General features: G+C 41.0%; 1 protein-coding gene across 1 annotated transcript in view; it reads right to left on the bottom strand.

The window, feature by feature from the left end:
- The window catches only part of NLK (nemo like kinase), a 307284-nt gene that overhangs the window by 190857 nt on the left and 89569 nt on the right, over positions 1–26858 (bottom strand). The gene's annotated exons all lie outside the window — the stretch shown is intronic.

The raw sequence follows: 26858 nt of genomic DNA, 5'->3' as shown, positions 1-26858 counted from the left end.
GGAATTAACTTAATTTGCAGGAATTTCCTCCCACTTCCTGTTTGTCTATGGGTGAAACCTCCTCAATGGGACACACATGGCAAAAAATAAAATAAAAATCTGACAGGGGTTATAACCTTCCCTTTCTCTAATCAAAAAAAAAAAAAAAAAAGTTTTGTCTATAGTTCTACTTTAACCTGACTTCATTCAACACAAGGACTATGGCTGGTCAGAACGTTAGATTGTTGTTTTGTTGTGACTTTATAGACCCGGATGTCATAATACAGCTGTGAACGTCACTTACTCTTATGTGAAAAGAGAACAAAATGCACATGGTACTAAACATATTAAAATACAACTAAAGGCAAAACTTTTAGTTAAGCTTTGGATAGAGGGGAGAGGCATTAGAACGCTTGTCAAATTTAGTTTGCGGTCTGTGCTCCTGTTAAGGAATTTCACCCTATTTGTCCTGTTTACCGTTCTAATCAAAAGTAAAAGCAAAAGAAAATCCCAAATTTTGGGTTGTCTCCAGAAAAGTAAGCAAGGGGAAATCTTCCAATGGGGACACTAGTTCTGATGACCAGGGGGACCTATGTCCTAGGACATACAAGCTCACACATGTTCTAGCACTCTGCTCTTTAGGTTTGGTTTTTGTTCAGTGCTGTGTGATCAGAGGTTGTTAGGCTGATGTTCTGTGATGCGCATCCGGTGCCCCTGCTTCCCTATGCCCGCACTGGCTGGAGGCAGGGGTTCGGGCGGGCGTGTCCTTTCACGCATGGGCACCACACTGCCACTCCGTGCACGTGACACCCACTGGGCGTCGTGTTGCAGACGCATGTCCTTTTGCCATCTTGGCGGACATTTGGGAAGTGCTGTCTGAGCCTCGGTGGGCGGCTTCGGTGAGGACGCCTCTCCTCCCCCGTCACGGTAGCGTGATGCTGGGCAGGACACAGACATGCTGGGAGCATTTAACACGTGCACTTGGTGGTAGCGAGTCCCCTTGGTAGCACATCCTGGGCACGCATGCACTTTTGACTTTGGATCATAACCCCTTGTAACACCAGAAGGTAATCTCTCTGCAAGTTTCATTTTATTCAGTCTCACGGTTTTCTTTTAGCACTTTTTCCAATTTATTTCTTTCCCCTTGCGGTTATGTGGGGTTGCTCTCCACATCACAATCAATTTCACAGTTCCTTTTTTTACACCATGGTCACAGCTTCTGAATACCCTTACTTTCTCACATTTTGTGTATGTCCTGTATTCCCTTGGCTATGGGCTCCTCTCACTTTTATCAACATAAAACCACTATATACCCTCATTATACACAATTTAAATTTACAGAAGTGGAGCCCATATCCACTACTATCTGGATACGTTTCTCTTTAGGGACTCTCTCTACATGTGCTCCCGGTCCCCCCACGTCTCTGTTCACAGCTCCCATGACAGTCCTTGTCCTTGATTTTTACATATACAGCTGACGTGAGTATTCAAGGGATGTCAACTCCGTCCCCTCCATCTATAACTTTTTTCCCCATTGTTTAGGTACACCACTAGACCATTTGGTTAAGTTTTTTTTTTTTGGTAGATTGCATCCGCCCCTGAAGAGTTGGTATTATTCCTTGAAAAGCGTCGGGCTTACACAGATGCATCATGTCCATCTATACAGACGGCTCTAAATGCCCTTTTATTTCACTAAAGATTACACTAGATCATTTTGTCTTTAAGTGATCCTACAATATGGAGGATAGCCTCTCATACCATACTATGCAATGTGCCAAGTCAACTTTTGATATATGTAGATATGGTTTGTGGCATGTTTTTTGGATATGTTTATTATCCAATGTATGCACTCACTGCTATAGGTCTCGTTACTTGTTTTTAGGAGAATAAACATACGTTTTTCAAAACATTGACCATTTGTTAGCCATGACATACATGCCTCATTTAAAGTCCCAACCCTCTTTTTATACAGAATCAGGGATGGAGGCGCATGGTATCATGCGTCTCATTCAAAGTCCCAAAACCCTTCCTTGGTTTATATACATCATGGTATTCAGGAGGAGGTTAAAACAAGCTCGTAGATGAGTTTGGTATTGTGTTTTCTTCAGCTGGCAATCTGCAAAAGTGATCTGGGTGGCTGTAAAGCCTTTACAGTACCAAGATCATGCCATACGTCGTTGCAGTTTCTGGACTCTCCCATTCCTCCGGGGAGCCCAGAAGGGCAGTAAACCACTTTAGCATGTTGAGCAGGAGAAACTCTGGGAAAATCCATTCCTCGATCTCCTCTCCAATGAACGAGCCTGGAAGTGTTGCGCATTTCAATGGTTCTGAGCGGTCATTGTCCCATTACTTTAAAAGGGGAAGCAGATAATTGAGCACAATCTGTGCTTGATTAGTTGCAGTGATGGACGGGGGAAAGACTGAGGGTCTAATAGATCCCTGAGGTCTCCATAAGTAGGATCTCTCAACTGCTCCTGCTATCACATATTGGGCCCGTTAGCCATAAAGTTAAATCTATTTATTTGTTTTAAACGTGTTCAAAAAGTTATATTGCAATTAAAAAAAAAAAAATTAAAAGCGACCCCCATGTATACACACAAATGCAAACATTGTGTCTGCATTACGTGGTGTTAGTATGAAAGCAGTATGAGAATAATAATTCTAGAGCCATAAATCACAGTTAAAAGGGGTTGTAAAATCTGTTGCACCACTTCTACCTTCAGGTAAGCCTATAATATTATAACATCGGCGCATGCGTTCTGAAGTCCCGGCTTACAGTGCCGGACCTTCAGGGCCCTTTGCCGAAGACGGCGGCTCCCGCGCACGACATCACTGCGGCTCTGGCCACCCACAGCGCCGGAGCCCACAAACCCGGAAGAAACACCGGGGGGAATTTGTCAGCCTTCTCAGCTGTGAACGGGCACCTCTGGAAGGGCTTCATTCTAAGGCAAGTATTTTATAATGTGCTAGTATGCGATGAATACTAGCAGATTATGCCATTGCCTTACAGGTTTTTTCTTTCATTCTTGAGCGAATTACAGCCACTAACTCTAAATTAACCCTTTAAAAGCTTTTTAAAGCATCACCAATGGAGAATTTTAGGTACCGTAGTTTGCCATTTTATGGGCATGCACAATTTTGGATCTTCAAGTGTCTGGTATTCATTTCCTTAACACGACCTCATGTCTTTAGTCTACTAAAAAACTGGGTGCCGTATTGTGTACTAAAATTTTACAGTAGTTTCCTAAAAATGTGCATTTGATAAACATTTGCACAAATATAAAAATAAAAAACTGCAACTGCTACCATTTTATTCTACAGGACCTCTACTTTTAGAAAATATATAAAATTGTTTGAGTTTACATTTTATAGCCAAAAAAATTAAGATTTTAATGCATGTAAAAACGTTAATAACTGCCCCAGTAGAAAAGTGTTTAAATCGGTATGTGATCTTATGACCCCCCTTTGAGCAGCAGCAGCATCTTTAGCTCAATCCAATGAAAGCTCTTTGCCCATACTGCTCATGATTTGCAAGCAATCTGCAATAAATATTTAACTGAAAAGTCATGTGACGGTTGCAAAATTACAAACTATTATCTACAGCAACAATCCTCTATCTATACTATGATCTGCACAAAGCTGACACCTGCAGATGTCAGTACTTGGAAAGCAAGCCTGCAGCCACATTTTACAATCATTTACTTGGAAATGCCACTCACATTCCACAAAGCAGCAAATTATGCCAGCCAGACAGCATTACAGAAAGGAAGATCTTCACCACAGTGGAGGGGAAATGCAATTTGCCCCTGAATGCATTTCAACATCAATTTCTGTGAATAAGTGTTGCTGCTGGTGGGCAGACTAAGGTCAGTTAAAGTGGTTGCAAACTCTAAAGCTTTTTTCCCCTGAATTAAAGTGGTTCTAAAGACATGAAAGTAAAACCTTCAGTTTGCTGCTGCCCGTTTGCTGCTGCCCTCCCCCCAATACTTACCAGAGCATGATCCAGCAAGCACTTTGCACGAGGAGGGCAGTGGCTCTCCCGGGTCTCTCCTTCACTGGCTGAGACACAGCAGAGTAAGCCATTGGCTCCCGCTGCTGTCAATCACAGCCAGTGAAGAGGGAGCAGGGCCCAGCAACGCTGTGCGCGTTTTATAGACACACTGAGGTGGGCTTGGGAGTGAGCAGCTTCTGGGGGCACACAGTGGGGGGGGAGCCAGGAGCACCGATGGGGGACCACAAGAAGAGGATCAGGGCTGCTCAGTGCAAGACCGTTACACAGCTGGTAAGTATAACATCTTTTTTTTTTTGTTTAAAAAAAGGCAAACGAGTTGAAACTTAAGTATCCCTTTGGTAAAACACACACACACACACACACACACACACACACACACACACACACACACACACACACACACACACACACACACACACACACACACACACACACACACACACACACACACACACACACCCCTACTTCAGGTTTTTTTTTTTTTTTTTTTTTTTAAATGTAAAACCATTGCAGAGCAGGTAGGTACAGCAGATAGGTCTTATTTTTTTATTATTAAAAGATCATTTAGTATCACTTTAAAAATATAACAATCACTGCGGCTAAGAAGCCGTTCAGCTGTTAACCCAAGCAGCGGGAGGGGACGGAAAAGTTAATGAAAGTGTATTGCTTCCAAAAAAAAAAAAATGCATTTGAAAGATCGCTACACAAACACAGTGTGACATAATTGCAATGATCGCCATTTTATTCTCTAGGGCCTCTTCTAATATAATATAATATAATATATATATAGTTTGGGGTTTCCAAGTAATTGAATACTGATTTTAACTTGTAAGCAACAATAGTCAGAAAAAAGTTTAAACATGAAGGAGTTTTTAATAAATGCAGTCTGTAGTGAATATAAGATTTCGAGTCATTCTTTAATATATAGAAGTATCAATTGTCCGGCGTTTCAAGTGCCGCCCCCAATTCCAAATTCTCTTAACCACAGAAGGAGGAAGTATCTCAGCTCCCTGTGTAAGTATAAACAGTGAATCAGAAACCAGCTTTCTATTCCTAAGGCTACTTTCACACTCAGGCGCTTTACAGGCACTACAGTGCTAAAAATAGCGCCTGTAAAGAGCCTCTCTTGTCACCCCAGTGTGAAAGCCCGAGTGCTTTCACACTGGAGCGGTGTACTTGCAGGACGGTCAAAAATGTCCTGCATGCAGCATCTTTGCAGTGCTGTAGGAGCTCCCAAAGCGCCCCTGCCCATTGAAATCAATGGGGCAGTGCTGCCAAACCGCCGGCAAATCGCTTTGCGGGCGATTTTAACCCTTTTAGTGGGGGTAAAAATCGCCCCGCTAACGGACGAATAGCGCCACTAAAACGGTGGTAAAGCAGCGCTAAAAACAGCGCTGATTTACCGCCGACGCCCGCCCCATTCTGAAAGTGGCCTAAAGCTAAAATACACTATAACCACTTTCCCCGGTATAATCAGTCATCTGGTCCGCATAAACGTGAAAAATCTAGACATGTTATATTCCCCACATGTGAATCCTTCAGATCATAGCTTCCCTTTGTTTTGTTTGCAAATGTGAACACATACTTAGATCCCGCACACATATGTATACAGTGAACGCACCGCACATCTGAGGTATCGCCGCGAACATCAAGAGTGACTGCAATAATCCTAGCACTAGACCTCCTGCGCTTTTAAAGTGTCGCCTATGGAGATTTTTTAGCTACCGCAGTTTGTTACCATTCCACAGTCATGCATAAATTTTCAGCGCGACATGATCAGTATCTATTTACTAGGCATAACAGCTTTTCTATTTTACCCCAAAAAAAAAAAAAAAATAAGGCCATTACATTGCGTTTATATGCACTAAAATTCATTAAAGTGTTTTTTTTTGAAAATTTGTATTTGATAAATGGCTGAGCAAATCCCCCAGGAACACCAATGATGGGGTACTAGTCCCCCCCCCCCCCAGGAACACCAATGATGGGGCACTAGTCCCCCCCAGGAACACCAATGATGGGGCACAATCCCGCCCCCCCCCAGGAACACCAATGATGGGGCGACACTAGTCCTCCCCCCCCCCCAGGAACACCAATGATGGGGCACAATCCCCCCCAGGAACGCCAATGATGGGGTACCATCCCCCCCCAGGAACGCCAATGATGGGGCACCATCCCCCCAGAAATACTTATGATGGGGCACTTGTCATTGAATGAATGTTTTGCCACTGTAAGGCGCTACCTTGTTGCAGCTCGGCGCTCACCGCTGCTTCTCTCTCGTCCCTCGAGGGCAGCAAAGCAGTCGGGGCTGCGAATACACCGCTGACGTCAGCGAGGAGGAGAGAGGGGGACGTGCGAGGTGGACGTGCCCGGTCACATGAGCGCCGCTATGAGAAAGCGGCTTGTACACAGGGGATTGTGTAACACTCGGATAGAGTTAGGACTGACAGGCAGGGAGGAAGGTGCGTGCAGACTAACCAATCGATAATGAAAATTGTTGTTGTTGATGATTTTCATTATCAATTTTTATCGATTAATAGTTTCAGCCCTACATTTTGCTTTTAGAAAATATATAATGTTTAGGGGTTCTAAAATATTTTCTAGCAAAAAAAGGTTTACATGTATGAGAGAAATGTCATAACTGGCCCAGACGGCAAGTGGTTAAAGTGATACCAAAGTCCCAAACATGTTCTACTTACCTGCTCTGTGCAGTGCATTTGCACAGAGCTGCCCAGATGCTCCTCTTCTCAGGTCCCTCTTCAGTGCTCCTGGCCCCTCTCCCTCCTGTGGAGTGCCCCCACAGCAAGCAGCTTGCTATGGGGGCACCCAAGCCGTAGCTCCCTGTGTCCATTCAGACACAGAGCCGCAGCCCGGCCCCTCTCTCTCCTCATTGGCTCAATTACTTTGATTGACAGCAGCTGGAGCCAAATGGTGCCGCACTGCTGTCTCAGCCAATGGGGGGGGGGGGGGTCCTGGACAGCTGAGTCTCTTGTGCAACATCGCTGGATCTAGAGGTAGGTATTAAGAGGGGCTGAGGGGGGCTGCTGCACACAGATTGTTTTTTATCTTAATGCATAGAAAGAATTAAGATTAAAAAAACAAAAAAACCCTTTTGTTTTCTTTTCCTTTTGGTATAAAAGTTTTACATATATAAATGAAAGCCCTACTGCCAATCATTGTGTGGCAATTTACGAAATCTCTGGCCCCTCCTCCATCCCCCCGCTGCCTTCTGGGAGAGAGACAGGTCCCAGGAGACAGCGGGGCCATTCAGAAATGCGCAGCAAGGAACAGGCTGTGAAGCTGCAAATCTTCACTTCCCATTTTCCTTCGTGAAGATGCCGGCGCCTGCACCTGGAGCCGATGAACGGATTGGCTTGGGGTGCCGACATCGCAGGATCCCTGGACAGGTAAGTGTCCTTATAGTAAAAAAGTCAGCAGCTAAAGTATTTGTAGCTGCTGACTTAAAAAAAAAATGTAATTAAAAATTTAATCTAAATGGTTTGTCTCAACCCTCTAGCTACTACATCTGCAGGACTGCTATTTCTGTTGTAAAACAGACTTACAAACTAGATCACCAGGTCTAAATAAAAAAACTTAAGAAAAAAACAAATCTAGCCATCACATCTAAGAATTGGTTACATGCAGTATAGTAAGAGTTTGGATTGAATACCACTGTTAAAAAAAAAAAAAAAGTCATGTATAAAAACATTGCAAGAAATAAATGAAGCACAAGAAGCGGAGGTGGACATCTCAGCCATAATATGAATTCTTCCGCACACGCAGAAACAATTAAAAAATTGTCTTTTTAAGCAACAAAAACTGAGAAGTAAAAATTCTATTTTTCTGACAAAACCCAAAGATTTAAAGTCCAACTCTAGGAAAACAACTTTCTCCCTTGCAGTGGGGCTGCGCCTGCACTGCAAGACTTAAATGCTATTTTAGTCCAGGGGACCGTAAAAGGCACTTATACTTACCTCATTCTTCACTTCCAGACTCCCTCAGCATTCTCACATTCAGTGCAGGAATATGGTCTCTGCATCAGTCTTGATGTCAGAGGACCTTAGAGTACAGGAGAGAAGAGGCTGCAGGATAAAGGAACATGCAGGAAGAGAGGAATGAGGCAAGTAAAATCGCTTTACCTGGTCCCATTGACATGAATAAAACAGTTAACCCCTTGCATTGCCGGCACAGGAGGACAAACTTTTCCCAGAGTTCAGCTTTAGAGGCGTCAGCCAAACCCCTAGGCAGTATACTAAAGTACTATATTATTAAACCATCAACATTTTTACAAAAGAAAAAAAGTTTTATAATCCGTTTCTCTCCCAAACCAAAACTAGTCCCATCATACTGTTAACCTGGAGAGTGCACAGGCAAGCACATTAAAAAAAATACAAGAAATCCCAGCGCAATAGAAGTAGCCAAGAAATATAAATGCAAAGCACAAAAATACAGACACTTATTCTAGACTGAAATATTGTGCAAAATAATAAACTGATATGCAAAAAAAACACCTATGCTGGTAAGATGGTTTCCTTCTGAAAATGTTAGTTGCCCGGCTGTCTCTAGTCATAATATTTTAAGGCTGATGTACATGTTTCATGTCACTTTAAATAGTTTATTTGGACCAAGCTGATCCCAACGAACAATTTGCTTCACTGTTTCTAAGCACTGTATGTAATGCATATAACTTCAGCTACATATAGTACACCAGGGGTCGGCAATCTTATTCCATTTAAGGGCCATATTCAATCTCATTTTCCATTACACAGCCCCTGCACCTCTGGACCCTTTCCATTACACAGCCCCTGTACCTCTGGAACCTTTACATTACACAGCCCCCTGGACCCCCTTTACATTACACAGCCCACCCCCCCCTTTAACACACATACCCTGCATATTACACAGCCCCCTACATACACCCTGCATATTACACAGCCCCCTACACACACACACACCCCTTAACCTTTAAATTACACAGCCCCCCTGCAGCTCTGCCCCTTCCTACCTTGTCCCATGAAGAGGGGAAGACAGAGCAGAGCGGAGCACAGAGCTGAATGGGAAGACGAGAGAGATGCACAGCAGCGCTAAGACAACGGGAGCTACCGGAGTAAATTTTTCATATTAAAAAGCTGGTGATTGGTTGCTAGGTGGTCCTAGCAACCAATCACCTTAAAAGTGAACTCCGGAAGCTCCCGCTGTCTTATCAGTGCTGCGGTGCATCTCTCCAGCTTCCTGCTTCCTACTTAAAATGTCTGCAGGCCGGGTGAATTCATCACGTGCACTAAGGGGCCGGTCATTTAGTGCCGGCAGGTCAGGTGCGGCCCGCAGGTTGCCGACCCCTGCAGTACATCATGGGTGTCCAACCTGTGGCCCACCAGCTGTTGCAGAACTAAAAAAGTCCCATAAGGCATCACAAGGCTACCAGTTGCAATCATGACTCCCAGCAGTCTGTGTTCCACTGGGAAGATTATCTTCACTTCCTGTCTTGAAACTATTTTGAAGAGAAGAATTATCTTTTAAAGTAAGAGAAATTTTATTTGACAGCTGTCACCACAAACCAGTATCCCCATAGGAAGACTTTTCTTCTATTACTGTTGCTGCTCAAAATTTTAGCTTTTCCTTCACTTTTAGTCCCAGTGACAATGGTCACAGGACAAAATAGATTAGGAAAATTTCCCCAGCATGGACAAATTATGCAGGTGCCATTGTTTATGGCACCCCAAACACATCTTGCAAGTGCGGTCCTTTTTTAGCCCCCAAATCGCATGGTCCTGCAGAATGGTATTGCCTAAATGGCACCTGCACTACTTTTTGCACGTTCCTGTGTGTTTGGTAGACCAAGGACATGAATGGTCTGTCAAAACCAGCACACGGCAAAACACATGTTCTAGTGTGAACTGGCCTTTACTGTTGGTCACGCTCCAATATTTTGAAATTCTTATATATTCTAAACGTGTATTGAATGCAGTTAGATGAGAATGGCTATTAAAAGTTTGATCAAATTTGTACTTTTTCACCTAATGAGCTGTAAGAAAGCAGCTAGTAACAGCTGGTAACTCAGCATCTCACGTGACCATAGAGGTTAGGATTTGGACCATATAGTTGTTTTTTGTTTAGCTTCTTTTAGCTTAGTTCTAATGAGGCGACTAGCTAGAGAGGGATGGAGGGGTAAGGAGTCCCTGGGGACAGTGCAGCTTAAGACATAGTCCTTTTACCCCTTTGCCCTGACCTAAACTAACCCACCACAAATGCATACTTAGCTAGGTCTGATGGTCACAGTCTTTGATGACTATTTATACCCTGCGCCACAAGTCTCACTCTCCTGGCCACGCATGACTTCTATAGGGCTGTGTCCCGAGGCCAGAGACTAAACACTGGTACACACAAAATGAGATTAATCGGACAAATGATTGTCTTTTTTTTTTTTTTTTTTTTGCATGAGACTCTATATTGAAAATGAAGGGGTTACTAAAGTACTAAATTCTTATACGACAGAATAAAAATTCTGAAGCGATGTATTGTGTTTTGTATTGTAAACAAATGATTAAACAAAAATCATACGATCTGGTATAGTACGAGAAATATTTCTGTGTTTATCCCTTTGGAAAATTTCAGACGAAAGCTGTGTACTAACAATCAGATTATCGCACGATCGTGGTATTTTTTGTACGATTTTCTGATCATGTCTACAGGCCTTAGGGGATATAGCGAGATACAATCCCATAGAGGTCTATGGGATGTAAAAAAAAACCCTGGAAGCCACAGTTATCTGATTTAGGCAAGTACACATCTGTGGAGAAGGGTGGGTTAGTTAGGTCAAAGCAGTGGGGTAAAAAGGAAAAGTGCACATATAAATTTAAAGGCATTGAAGCCAGAGACAGACAACTAAAAATTTCATAGGTGGTCAGCAGCAGCTTGCACCTCACTTCAACTACTGGTTCCTTTACCTATGCCCAAAACAGCGATATAAATTCATATTCTACCTACAAATTCAGCAACTAGTGACGACACCAATAATCCCAATCGATCAAAAACAGGCAAGACGATTTCTGTTCTATGCAAATGAAATCCTTGAACCAAGATGGCTGCCACACTGCATATAGATGACAATTCAAAAGAAATTCCTTCAGCAAAAACCATCACATGCCTGTGAAAGTTGGCATTCACATATAACCTCACTTTGTCTCAGAAGGATGAGTAATTGCTATACAAACTCCTAGAAATGCAGGTTAAAAGTTATACTTTAATTGCTTTACTGGCAAACATTTTAAATATGTTGGCTCTTACCCTTTGGCATTTGCTTAGAAGAAATACCCACTTATTCCTCTGTTTATTCTTTCCTAACTTCTGTCGTGTTAAACAAACATGAGAGGTGCCCTCAAGATGATCTTCGCTGTCTCCAGGCTTACTAAAATACTTCAAAATATTTCAGAATTCCAAGCCAGTGCCTGCTGGGGAGAGTGTGCCCTGATTTTTGGCTCATTGGGTTAAAAGACTAATGTGGGAAAGTCTTGTAACAGAACAAACACACTGCTCGCAAGCAGACACAAAGCATTTTAATCACCTCTAAACGTCTTTACAGGTTCTATCACTGAGAAGAATTACAGAGCAATTCCCTTTGATGTCTTAGACAAGACCCACATATTGGTTATATCAGCATCTAAAAGGCCTCTAAAAGGTGGCTATAGCCTAGTGGAAATTTGTTTTAAGTCATTTGATTTTCTAATGATTTAGGAGGTCATACGGATACTCGTTTTTGATTGCAGTCGCAAAAAAATAAACATAAATAAAAAATAAAATCTTACAGCAGAACTCCATCCAAAAAGGATAGTTCTCCTCCCCTACCACATTTGGCATGTAATTTTTTTTTGGGGGGGGGGGGGGCTAGGCGATCCAAGCAGAAGTTCTTCGCCCCACCTTACAGTCTTCGGGGACACTTCACAGGACCCGGAAGACTGCAGGACCATTCACAAAGTACAGTGGGAATGCTGATGTGAGGAACCCAAAGGCTAATGAAGAACTAGCCCGGGTGAAAAGTCAGCAGCTACAGGATTTGTAGCTGGCGACTTACTTTCTCTTACACACACGCCCCCCCCCCCCCCCCCCCAGTGAAAAACCACTTCAGCCCCGGAAGGATTTAACCCCTTAACGACCAGGCCATTTTTTTGCAATACGGCACTGCGTTACTTTAAATGACAATTGTGCAGTTGTGTGATGTTGTACCCAAACACAATTGATGTCATTTTTTCCCACAAATAGAGCTTTCTTTTGGTGGTATTTGCTCACCTCTGCGGGTTTTTATTTTTTGAACAAAAAAAGTGTAACAATTTTGAAACAAAAATAATATTTTTTACTTTCTGCTATAAAACATATCCAATAAAGTTATGTAAACAAAAAAACTAAATTTCTTCATCGATTTAGGCCAATTTGTATTCCATTACATATTATTGGTAACAAAAATACCAATTAGTGTATATTAATTGGTTTGCGTAAAAGTTATTGGTTCTACAAACTATGGGATAGATTTAGGGGCTTTTTTAACTACTTTTTACTAGTAATGGTGATTTTTTTTTTAGCAGGACTGCAACATTGCGGCGGACAAATTGAACACTAAGTGACACTTTTGGGGACCAGTGCTAACAAAAAGCACTGTCACAGTATAAATGACACTGGCAGTGAAGGGGTTATCAGGGTCAAAGGGTTAAATGTGTTCCCTGGGTGTGTTTAACTGTGTGGGGGATGCTGACACTAAACAGAGAGAGATCTGTGCTCCCAATTAGTAGGAATCACAGATTTCTCTCTCCCTGTCTGACAGAACAACAGTCTGCCTTGTTTACATAGGCAGACCGCCTAGAATGATCATGGGTGGCCAGGGGCCATTGCAGCCGTCGGCCCCGGAGATTGGCTCTCGCTGTGTCCAATCACAGCACAAACAATATAGGCAGGCCACCCTGCCACAGTATATGTGCGGTGGGCGGTCCAGCAGTAGTTTGAAGGAGCAGTAGGAAAATTTTTATTACATAAACAAATTTCTAACAACGAATAATGTTTTTCATTTGATAATGTCCATTTGTTCCAAAATCGCATATTGAAAGCAAACAAAACTTTGAAGTACTTTTGAATGACATTCAAGTCATCAAATCTACTGATGAGAATTTTCTTGAACATGTATGGCCAGTTTAAGGCCGAGCACAAATGAATAATCCCACCCCAACCTTTTCTCTTTCAATAAAAGGAAAAACAAAATGACACTGCCCCCACAAAAATAAAAAGCTCTATAAATGAAGAGGGGTAATAATTCTCTGATGCCAAATTCTAACTTCACTATTTACTGCAGATGAAAAATCTTCAGCATTCGGTGCACCGGGTCAGATATTTAATCAGACCTGTGAGGAACCACAGTACAGCAGAGGCCCTGGCATCTAAAATTCAGCACTTTGGGATGCTGAACATTCTTCACCTACTGTAGGATTTGAAAAAAGTAGAACTCAATGGTTGACTGAAAGCGAAGGTGGTATTAAAGGATAAGTTCCCCCCCCCCCCCCCCCCCCCATGACAGCAGTATGGGGAGAAGTTCCACATACTAGCTGTCACTTTTTTAAATGAGCTTAGCAGTGCGAGGCTCCGCCCACACAGCCGGGACCATTCATTTACACAGCTCTGTGACTGAATGAACTACCACGGCACTGTGGTGGTTCATGGATTCTTCCTGTCGTATCTGTACGGGATTGTACAGGCAAGCAGATACACTGATGGATTTGCAGGAGACCTGCACGGCACCAGCGATCTGCTGGTGCAATGCTTTACAGGCTCAAAAAATAAATAAATGCACATTTTGTTAGCTCCAGAAATTTTTTTTTTGCTTTTTAAAGTGAACTTATCCCTTAAACCCAAAAGCAAACATATTATTACAGCTTGCCTATACTTCTATAAGATGGCTGCATTTGTTTTCTTATTTCAGACTCGCTTCTATTTTCACTTAGTGAACCCGCCAGTAGGTCTGTTGTCTTGCAAAAGAACCAGCTCTCCTCCAGATACATCAGTTGGCAGGCCACGGAAATGAATGGTCTGTCCAAACCGGAACATGGAAAAATGTGCGTGTTCTAGTGTGAACCAGCCCTTACTGCTTGTCATTGTCAGACATTTTAAAATTCCTATCTATTCTAAAAGCGTAGGGAGTACACTTAGATGAGAATAGCTCTAAAATGTTTGACTTGTGTATTTTACCTAATTAAATAAGGTAAGACAACCTGGAACATTCTGTGTGTTCTCGTAGAGCTGTACTACCTAGTAACTAGGGTTGCACCAATACTAGTATTGGTACCAATACCAAGCATTTGCACGAGTACTTGTTTTTCATTCCTACTCATGGGGTTTGTTTATATTGACATCACTTTATATACGTTTTATACACCGTTTGTCATCTTCCCTAGTCTGCAAGTCCATATCAACATTGAACCAGGGTTTAGGTGTGTGTGCCTATTTTGCTACTTCAGCATGGAGAAATATATATATTAGCTGACATCCACAATGGACATCGTGAGACTTTCTGGGAAATACACCTCTACCCATGCAGTTTCTGCCTTCCGGATGTCCCCTGTTGTGGTCAGGTTGGGTTCTGCCTCCTCAGCTCCTGTGCAGGATATTTTTTTGTTGCCGTCCTTTGGGAAGCCAGCATTGGGTAATCGGGCGAGGCCAATTGGCAAGTATGGAGTCTTCTACTTAGACCCCTCTTACCTTTTGTCTTAACCATCACCACTGGGTCACATATTTATTATCATCATTTTAGAATCCCACCCTGAAGAAGCAAGCCTTGTCTCACAACACGTGTAGGGTTATATTAGATGTAGGGCTGAAATAACTAATCAATTAATCGACAACTAATCGATTATGAAATTAATCTATTACTATTTTCATAATCGATTAATCGGCCAGTAACATAATGGGGTTAAAAATATAAAATGAGCCCTTTATAGTACAAAAAGAGCAAATAATCGCTACTGTAAATATTACTTTCACCATTCTACAGTAAAAAAATGAACCCCTTACAGTAGCGATTTGCTTTTTTTGTACTATAAAGGGCTCATTTTAGTTTCTTTTAACCCCATTATGTTACTAAACGTCTTAGACCTGGTTCACATCTATGTGTTTTTTGGTGCTTTTTGCAGAAACACACTGCAGTTCATTTAACATGGTTTCCTATGGGACAAGTTGACATCTATGCTTTTTTTCAGCCGCTGCATATTTGGAAAGGGTCAAGGATTTTTTTTTTTTTTTTTAAACGCAAAACGGTGCTTTTTAGGTTCAATATACTTCAATGTAGAAGCTGCAGAAAAGCATGTAATGCATTTTTGCAGCAATTTGTATTTTTTAATCTGCTCAACAACAAATTGGCCAACAGTATTGTCTTCTAATAGTGTATACAGTATATCTCCTCTAATAGTATATACAGTATATCTCTTCTGTCTGTTATTCTCAGAGTGGATTCAATATTTTTCTCCCTAACCATATAGTTGGTTGTTTATATTTACCACTGCATAGAGATATTTAAGAATAAATTGCCTTTTTTTTCTTCTAAACTTTACTTATTAACTAAATTATACACCACACTTTGTTTAAGGTTATTAACTGATTAATCGAAACAATAATCGGCAAACTAATCGATTATGAAGATAATCGTTAGTTGCAGCCCTAATTAGATGCCTGTTACTGCATATGTACTATATGTCCATGACAATTTTTACATTGTACTGTACTATTTTATCGGCTTGACACCCATCTATGCTATTTATGTATGCATGACATTTTTTAAATAAATATTGAGACAAAGTTTACTTTTTTAATGGCTATCCAAATTCACCTCACTCAATGTCCCAGGGCAACTTTTCTGTGTTTTGTACCTAGTAGCAATGAACTTTTTTATATCTATATATCTATATTTTGGTGGCATGGGAACACATTGGAGTGCTGGCGGGCTGCTATTTGAGGGGTCCTTTTGATGGGTTGGCAGAGTGGGAGAACAGATTTTTCTTACCTGCTTAAAGCCCAAATAAAGCAAAGTAAAGAAATTCAGCTGGTTCAACCAAATTTCAATCTTTGTATGACCCTCCCTTTTCTACGGAAGTTGACCATTGGGGGATTCCTTTATCTGCCTTGCTTGGCATCTATGGTAGGTTTAAAGGAGAAGTACAGCCCAAGCTTGTTTGTAGGGCTGAAACAACTAATTAATCGACAACTAATCGATTATGAAATTAATCGATTACTATTTTCATAATCGGTTAATCGGCCAGTAACATAATGGGGTTAAACAAAAACTAAAACGAGCCCTTTATAGTACAAAAAGAGCAAATAAATCGCTACTGTAAATATTACTTTCACAGTTCTACAGTAAAAAAATGAACCCCTTACAGTAGTGATTATTTGCTTTTTTTTAAAAAGGGCTAATTTTAGTTTATTTTTAACTCCATTATGTTACCAAACATCTTAGCCCTGGTTCACATCTATGTGTTTTTTGGTGCTTTTTTGCAGAAGCACACTGCAGTTCATTTACATGGTTTCCCATTGGACACGTTCACATCTATGCTTTTTTCAGCCGCTGCGTATTTGGAAAGGGTCAAGGATTTTTATTTTTTTAACGCAAAAACAGTGCTTTTTTGGTTCAATATACTTCAACGGAGAAGCTGCAGAAAAGCATTTAATGCGACAATTTGGCCAAAAAAAATGCAAAACCGCAAATTGCCGCAAAATCAAGTGCGCAAAAATCAAAATGCACAGCAAAAAGCACTGTCCACACGGATCAATTTTTAGACATATTTCATATTCATATGAAAAATCTTTTTACAGTCGCTGAAAGAATGTTATTTGAAATTTTCACTTGTTTTTAAAATGAATGTAATTTCTGAACGAAAACCACACACACTGTCTGAAAATTCCTTTGACCAAGAAGTTTTCTATTTCCAAATTTTCCCATCACTGTGGTTGAAAATGATCGTCAATTTGACCCCACTAACGATTAGAAAATCGAACGAACGTTCTTAAAATGAAATTTTTTTTTTGAAGGAAGACACTTGATCTCTAAGTCTGATATTTATCAGATTCACCCTTTAATAGTATGTACAGTATATCTCTTCTCTAACAGTTTATACAGTATATCTCCTCTAATAGTATATGTAGCAATAACTCTCGGTGGAGCTGCTGGTTTAAAGCGGGCTGTTACCTTCACTCTCGATAACTCTGTTTCACCGGCACCGGGTCTAGGGTTCCATTGAGTTTACCTCTGGACAATATAAGCACCAAACACTTGAGTAGGTTTTCCAATGCTTTAATAAAAGGAACAAGGGAAGTAGCAGGAAAGAGGTAGCAGGAAAGCTGCAGGGAAGCTCAAACACCTTTCTGTTGTATTTCTTCAGAACATTCTTTGTAATTGAACACTTGCAATTGAATAGTCCCCCTTTCGTAGGATTTAATATTTGCCCGCCTGGAAAGACATCTCTCACTTGCCTAGCAGCCAGCACGTAGCACGAACAAAAGTCTCTGCCACAGACTTATCTGGAATAGAACCCGTACGATCCTCTGCCACAGGATGTATTGGTTTGTGATGAATGTCAGATACAGTACTTGAACCTTTAAACCAACCCGGCAGTACTATACTGTAGGATTACTTCGGAATGCGTCCTCCGACCGAGTCACCAGGCCCCTCTCCAGACCAGCACTCTGCATGATCCTTCCATGACGGGTCCTCCCCTGGGATCTTCTCGGTTGTCCAGCTTCTTCACTCTGGATAGACAGCTCAGGACCATTCCTCCGCTGTTGTGGTAGGCCCCAGACAGGCTTCTGGGCCCACCCACACGCCGCAGCGACGCGGGCCTCCGGAACGGAGGACCACAAGGTGGTATTCCTAGTGCATACCTGTCGGCCAGGAGGGCCAGCAGGTGGCTGAAAAACGAACCCTAAAACATGGCGTCTGTCCCATAAATACCCTCTGCCAGAATGCAACTCGGAGGACCACCTCAACCGAGTTGTCGCCGGGACAGAGGAGCACTCATACGCTTCAACACGTTGCTTTTCCAACACACGCCGATGGTGACGACACCCACTGGCACAATGTGGAACTGCATGCAACATCAGCCAAGCTGGAACAGAGGGAAATCTAACTTCCTATAATAAGCGACCCACTAAATTTACCTATCAGCGATAGATAAAAATCTACCAGCGCTACATATATACAGTATATCTCTTCTATCTGTTATTCTCAGTGGATTAGATATTTTGCTCCCTAACCATATAGTTGGTTATTTATATTTACCACTGCATAGAGATATTTACAGAATTTATAGAATATAGAATAAATTGCCTTTTTTGAAAACTTTTCATATTAACTAAATTAAACATCACACTTTTTTTTTTTTTTTTTTTTTTTTAAAGGTTATTAACCGATTAATCGATTAACAAAACAATAAATCGGCCAACTAATCGATAATGAAAATAATCGTTAGTTGCAGCCCTACTTGTTTGGCTGACTTCTCCTGTGGATCACAGGAGTGCAGGTCGTTCCCTGTGACCCTTTTTCAGCAGACAGCAGGCTAAAGCCCCCTGTGGGCTAACGTCACTAAAACCAGTCCAGGCTCAGGCAAGATCACGATCCCTGGACCGGCACTTGGCTCAGACTCTAAGTAAGCTGCTGAGAGCCTGAGCTAGGCGCTCCAGTCCCTACCACAGCCCAGTGCTCCAGTGAGGAGGGGGCAGAGCAGGCAGCGGTAAATGACAGTCAGCAGCTATCTGCTCACAAAGCTGTGAGAACCGAGTGATTGGCTGTGTTTGAACGCTTGCTTGTTAGTGTTTGAGGCGCCAGGGGAGAGGTGCAGCATCAGACCAATGCTGCATCCACCTAGGTATGCATGATCCAAAAAAAAAAACACCTCCATAAATCTTAAGTTCAACAGTTTAAAAAAAAATAAACACACATTCAATGAGAAGTGCCCCTTCTCCTGCTGGCTGCCCTCTTAGCTGGGCAGGCAGGGTTGGCAATCTTGACAAGTCGCACCAAAGTAGTGCAGGAACCTCTTCCAAAACCACACTGTTTCAAGTTGCATGAATTAGAAAGGGTGTTGAAAAAACAATGTGATTTTCCTTGTCATGAGATTGAGTGACTCAGACGCATCAGAAGTTCAGAAGTCATTAGTGTGAACCAGGCCTTACAAATAACCACTGTAAACATTTTTATGTAGTGATTTATACATTGTAGGAAGAATGTGGCAGGACTATGACAGCTTTGAACGCTGTACTCAAAAGTAGGGATGTATTAGGAGAAATTTCCAAGAAGCTGAACTCAAAACTTATACAGATTGCAAAGCACTAATTTCACGCAGCTTTGCAACAATTCTGACCGGTTATCAATTTTGGCAGTTGACACACCCAGTGTTTGAAGTGTTCTGCAGAAATGAATATACACAACCTTATGACACCAACAGAATTCTGCTCTTTAACTTCAATAGAAAGTACATGAAAAAAATTATATATATATATATATATACACACACACACACACACACACACACACATACACACACACATACATACATATACACATACACACAGATAAGACATCAAAATCATATCTCGTGGCCTGAATATACAGGAAAATGCTCATTTAAAATCAAATCTATGGTCAAAATGTAAAATCAAATATTTCCATTATTGCAATTATTTCTAGCCTGCAACTATTTATCTGAACAATCTTGACGTTTGAACACGTACTTTTTGAACTTTCCTTGAATTCTGAAACACATATTTGCTATGTTCCGTAAGTAGGCACTGCTGTGTCAAACAGAGTCAATACAAGAATCTCTACAGGCAGCAAGGTACCATGGAATCTGTAGTTCTTAGAAATGGAAAGTAAACAGAAGAGAAGCTGCAAAGCATGCAGGGAAACCAGAAAGGTACAGAAAGAGATGGTCAGCAGACAGGCAGGAAAAAAAAAAAAAGTTTTCTGCTAGATTAAAATAGTGTGCTGCTTTCTCTGGGGGCACTTGACAGGAGGGAGGGGCCAGGAGCGCCAAAGGGGGATCCCAAGAAGAGGAGGATCAGGTCTGCTCTGTGCAAAACACTGCACAGAGCAGGCAACTATGACATTTTTTTTTTGTCTTTTTGCTTTTAATATCACTTTAACATCACAGTCTACCCAAAATCTACAGCAAAAGGAGTGGACTGTTTTCACAAACTGGGACACAGGTTGCAAATAAAAACTTTGGTTTGAGCCAGCCTTTAAATACAACACATGTAGGGATTAAGCCAAAATAAATACATAAAAATAAAAAAAAGGTAGGACAGTTCTGAATGCCTTTTTTCCTATACTGTATAATAGCCTACAGGTAAAATGCTGGCCATGCATAAAAGGGAGAGATTGTCCTAACAGCGCTCACATAACAGACATGTGACAGCACAAGTTACAGGCACATACCCCTAACCTTCACATTTGTTCCTCTAGCACCACCCAGAGAACCCCTGCCTTTAGGTAGACTTTAGGTAGTGCTGAATGAAGATGTAACTGCTGTGAGCTGTCACTTCATGCTGTCAGCTGTCGGTTCCTGGTGGTTGAGTTTTTCACTATAACAGATTGTTTCAAATAAGCCCCTTTAAACTAATCAATTTTCTACATATAACCAATTTCGGTTTGTATACAACATCTACAGTTACCCCGGTCAGTCATCCCAAATAAGATCTGGCACAGAAAACAAGTTTATTTTAAAAATGTTAATCAACAGCATATTGTTACTTCACTTCTGGCATTGTGTTTATTGGAGGGCACCAGTTGTGTTGACAAAATTCTGCAGCTGAGCCTATTCTAACATAGACATGCAATTATGCAACCAAAAAGAAACAAAAGATCATGAAAGAAGAAACTGCTGCTGCCACATAAAGGCTTTCTATGAGAAAGATAGAACAATGGCTGGTGATAAAAATACAAGCTAAATTCCGCACAACACACACTGGCGTATTGCGCACTATAAAGCGCATCGTTTAAAAAAAAGAAAAGAAAAAAAAAAAAAACTACTCTTATTAAGCTGAAAGACAGCTCTACGTGTACAGCAACAAGTAATTAGAAGTGTTTCTGCAGCAGAATGAAGATGGATTTACAGGTGGTAATGTAAGTTTCTTTAGAAGCACACAGCAAGCTGAAGCAGCCACTTAAAACAAGATTTGGCTTGTTCTATATATACATATATGTCTAATTTTCTACAGCTTTGAAAAGAGTAATTACTCTAAGCGCATACTGACTTTAAAAAGTACTGAGCCCAAGACACAGAGGCCTAGCAGAGGTAGTTACAGTAATTACCAGGATACTAAAGGCTCACTTTTCCCCCCTATAAAATAAATAAAAAAAAGGGTTTATACTTATACCGCCATACTATTGCACAGAATGGCCCCTTAGCTCCTTTTCCGGGGTCCTCTGCTGGCACTGTCCGCTCCACCCATGTGTGCCCCCATAGTATGCAGCGTACTACAATTTTGGCTTGAACGCAAAAAGAAAAGAAAAAAGAAAACGGGAAAAAAAAAGTGGAGCTAATGCCCACTGCAATAGGATTTCCCTGGGTAGAGATAGGAATGTGCAGAGAAAATCTAGGGTCTCATCAACCAAATTCATCAAACTACTATTATATTTTTGTCTGCTTTTGCGCTTACATCCCAAGTTGCCCCTTTTACTTCGGGTGGGTTACTGCCTTTTATTTATCCTGGTTTTTGGCTGGAAAAGTAATTGCAATCGGAGAACGTGTTCGTTTGTCATATATATATATATATATATATATATATATATATATATATATATTTATATTACACACGCACACTTATTTTGAGGGGACAGCAAATTAAACAGTCATACAAGCTGCACACACCCACTACTTTACATTGTAGCAAAGTGTCATTTCTTCAGTGTTGTCACATGAAAAGATATAATAAAATATTCACAAAAAATGTGAAGGGTGTAATCACTTTTGTAATGGAGATAGATTTGTTTTTATTATTATTATTACACACACAGGATATAAAAAAACTACACACCCCTGTTAAAATGTCAGGTTTCTGTATTGTAAGAAAAGGAAACTGATAAATCATTTCAGAACTTTTTCCACCTTTGTGACCTATAAACTGTACAACTCAATTGAACAACAAACTGAAATCTTTAAAGGTGGAGGGAAGTAAAAAAGAAACTAAAATAAATATGGTTGCATAACTGTGCACACTCTTAAATACTTTGTTGAAGCACCTTTTGATTTTATTACAGTACTCAGTCTTTTTGGGTATGAGTCTATCAGCATGGCACATCTTGACTTGGCAATATTTGCCCACTCTTCTTTGTAAAAACACTCCAAATCTGTCAGATTGCGAGGGCATCTCCTGTGCACAGCCCTCTTCAGATCACCCCACAGATTTTCAAATCGGATTCAGGTCAGGTCTGAAGCCATTCCTTTGTTGATTTGGGTCGTTGTCATGCTGAAAGATGAAGTTCCTCTTCATGTTCAGCTTTCTAGCATAATCCTGAAGGTTTTGTGCCAATATTGACTGGTATTTGGAACTGGTCATAACTCCCTCTACCTTGACTAAAGCCCCTGTTCCAGCTGAAGAAAAACAGCCCCAAAGCACGATGCTGCCACCACCATGCTTCACGGTGGGTATGGTGTTCTTTTGGTGACGTGCAGTGTTGTTTTTGCACCAAACCTATCTTTTGGAAGTTCAACCTTGGTTTCATCAGACCATAAAACATTTCCCCACATGCTTTTGGGAGACTTCAGGTGTTTTTGCAAAATTTCGCCGGGCTTGGATGTTTTTCTTCGTAAGAAAAGGCTTCAGTCTTGCCACTCTACCCCATAGCCCAGATATATGAAGAATACGGGAGATTGTTGTCACATGTACCACACAGCTAGTACTTGCCAGATAATTCTGCAGCTCCATTAATGTTTCTGTAGGCCTCTTGGCAGCCTCCTTGACCAGTTTTCTTCTCGTCTTTTCATTAATTTTGGAGGGACGTCCAGTTCTTGGTAATGTCACTGTTGCGCTATATTTTCTCTACTTGACGACTGTCTTTACTGTGTTCCATGGTATATCTAATGCCTTGGAAATTCTTTTGACCCTTCTCCTGACTGATACCTTTTAACAATGAGATCCCTTTAATGCTTTGGAAGCTCTCTGCAGGCCATGGCTTTTTCTGTAGGATGCAACTAAGAAAATGTCAGGAAAGACCTACTAGAACAGCTGAACTTTCTTTGGGGTTAATCAGAGGCACTTTAAATGATGGCAGGTGTGTTCTGACTCCTACTTAACATGAGTTGAATGTGATTGCTGAATACAGCTACATCCCCAGTTATAAGAGGGTGTGGACACTTATGCAGCCACATTTTTTTTTTTCCTAAAAAGTCTACACACCCCTGTTCAAATGTCAGGTTTCTGTGATGTAAAAAAAAAAAAAAAAAAATGAGGCAAAGATAGATCATTTCAGAACTTTTTCTAATGTGACCTATAAACTGTACAACTCATTTGAAAAACTAACTGAAATCATTATATATATATATATATATACATACACATACATACATATATATATATATATATACACACACACACACACACATATACATATATATACACACACACACATTAAAAAAAAAAAAAAAAAAAGCACATAGTAAATCTAATCCACACATCTAAAAAATAAAATATGAAATTTAAAAATGTAGTTCGCACGTGCTTCTACTCCACATGGCCTGCCTCTGTAAGCCTGGCCTAATTACGGTAATCGCCTTTGATTTATATGAAACCAGTTTGAATGCAGGAGCTCTCACACTGATCGATTTTGGTGTTTACAAAGCGGAACAAAAATGCAGTGTACCCCTTTGAAAGCTATGGAACTCTTCACATCAATGTGCTGCAAAAAAAAAAAAAAAAAAACACAACTCCCCCCATTGAAATGAATGGGAAAACGCATCATAAATGCACCCTCTGTGCATTTTTTGAGTCATATATCCAAGTTGTATGCTGGGAATAAGAAATCCAGAAAACGCACCAAAAATGATGCCTTACATACCACATTTTTTAAGCACACCAGTGTGCAAGGGTCCTGCTTGTTACAAATCTACAGTCCCACTTTTGCTTCAGGTTTAGGAAAGCCATCCCTGCGCATTTTTAGTTATTATCATCATATAGGATTTATATAGCGCCAACAGTTTACGCAGCGCTTTACAATATAAAAGGGAGACACTACAGTTACAATACAATAAAATACAAGAGGATTAAGAGGGCCCTGCTCAGAAGAGCTTACAATCTAATAGGGTGGGGCAGGTGGTACAAAAGGTTGTAACTGTGGGGAATGAGCTGATAGAAGTGGTAGGAGATTAGTTGGAGAAGTGATAGGCTTTCCTGAAGAGATGAGTTTTCTGGGATTGCCTGAAGGGAGCAAGAGTAGGGGATAGCCAGACAGGTTGAGGAGTTTAGTAAAGTGAAGATAAGGTGCTCTTCCCTATAAAAACAATTCACTGCCTTCATTGTTCATACTTTTCTAGCTGGAAAGTACATGATAAAAAAAAAAAAAAAAAAAAAAGAAAAAAAGGAGGAGTCCAAAAAAGCCTAATAGCCAAGATTTAAAGTGTAATTCAATCTTTATGATAAATATGATTGGTGAAACAGACAAATAATATGTAAATAGCACTTGCTGCCTAATTTTTTCCCCATTAGGCTGGGTTCACAACGCATTGCAGTGCAGATCACATGCAAAGTCTGTGCGATGCAAATTGAGCCAAACTGCGTGGCTGAAATCGTATTCGCACCAAAAACGGTGCAGGAACTTTTTTGCTCCGCACTGGAATCGGAACACATGGGTGTTCACACCTATGCGATCTGATTCCTGCACCATTAGACAGTTCGCACTGCGATCCGATCTGGGGGAGTTATTAACTTTACATTGACACCCGCAGTGGTTCGCAGAAGTCAGTGTGAACTACCGGCAAGTGACATGCGATGCGGGAACCCACAATGGAATCGCATTGGTTTCCACGTCGCATATGTGTATTCATTCTGTGCTAGTCTTAGATGTTCATGACTTCTTGCATTCTTCTACAAACTGCCTACACAGGCAGAACTACAAATCTACAGAGTCCCAAAGCAAAGCAACAAAACAGATTTCAACTGCTCCAAGTGGGCACAATGCATAATCCATGAAACTAGCACGTTTAACCATTTACCCACTGGGCACTTAAACACCCTTCCTAATCAGACTAATTTTCAGCTTTCGGTGCTCTCACATTTTGAATGGCAATTACTCAGTCATGCAACACTGTACCCATATGAATTTTTTGTCCTTTTTTTTCACACAAATAGAGCTTTTTTTGGTGGCATTTAATCACCGCTGGGTTTTTTTATTTTTGCGCTATAAAAGAAAAAAAAAAAAAAAAAAAAAGACTAAAAAATCTTTTTAAAAAAAATGCATTTTTCTTCGTTCATGTTATAAAATTTTGCAAAATTAGTCATTTTTCTTCAAAAATAATGTTGGCCAAAATTTATACTACTACACATCTTTGGTAAAAATAACCCAAATTGGTGTATATTATTTGGTCTTTGTGAAAGTAATGGCCCGTACACATGATCCAAATATCGTAGGAAAACAGTAGTCCGAGGAAGGATCGTACGATATTCGGATCGTGTGTACACTACCTTCGACAGCCGATCACGACCGTTCATCCGATCTTATCTGATCAGACACACGAAAATTTTCCTCGTATGATTCCAGATCATACGATTTTCGTTTAGTATAGTTGTCGCCCGAAAATACAATACAAATACATTACAACACATGACATCACTTCCGATTTTTTTGTCTGTCGTACAAGAATTTTCGTTACTTTATTTAGCTATTCAATTTCTACTTGCGACTATTAAGCGAGAACGGTCGTACGATATTCGGAACATGTGTACGAGGCATTAGAGTCCAAAAGCTATGGTGCCAATCTCGGAAATTGATCAAACCTGAAGTACTGACGGCCTATCCCATTTCCTGAGATCCTAACAAGTCAGGAAAGTACACATACCCCTTAAATGACCCCTTTTTGAAAGGAGACATTCCAAGGTATTTAGTAAGAGGCATGGTGAGTTTTTTGAAGTTGTAATTTTTTACCACAATTCTTTGCATTATTTTTTCATTTTATTTTTTCCACAAAATTGTCATATTAGCAGGTAATTTCTCACACACAGCATATGCATAGCACAAATTACACCCCAAAACACATTCTGCTACTCCTCCTGAGTACAGAGATATCACGTGTGAGACTTTTACACAGTGTGGCCACATACAGAGGCCCAACACTGAGGGAGTACCATCAGGCGTTTTAAGAGCATAAATTACACATATAATTTCTTGACTACCTCTTACACTTTTGAAGGCCCTGGAGCACCAGGACAATGGAAACACCCCAAAAATGACCCCCAGCGTATAATCTATGAGGCATAATGTGTCTTTTGAACATGTCATTTTTTTCCTACAAGTTTTTGGAAAACGTGGAAAGAAAATTAAAACGCATTTTTTTTTAACCACTTACGGACCAGCCGCCATCGTTATATGTTTGAACGAGGATATCGTTGTTATGGCAGCAGTTATCTGCCATAACCCCGGTATCCTCGTTTTCAGCAGGCGGTCCACTACAAGATAAAAGTGATCTCTGCGGCGGATTCGCCGGAGATCACTTTTATCGGTGGCGGGAGGGCCCCCCCCGATTCCGTGCCCTCTGCCGCTTACCAGTGCCGTCAGCAGCGGCGGAGGTGATCGCGTCCTGTCACTTGCTGTGCATGGAGACGAGTGAGGGGAAGATGGGCCCCACCCGTCTCC

The sequence above is a fragment of the Aquarana catesbeiana genome, linkage group LG02 (genome assembly GCF_042186555.1).
Source record: "Aquarana catesbeiana isolate 2022-GZ linkage group LG02, ASM4218655v1, whole genome shotgun sequence".
Taxonomy (NCBI): domain Eukaryota; kingdom Metazoa; phylum Chordata; class Amphibia; order Anura; family Ranidae; genus Aquarana; species Aquarana catesbeiana.
Note: the sequence above shows the minus strand (reverse complement) of the source record. Positions and strands in the feature narration are given on the sequence as shown.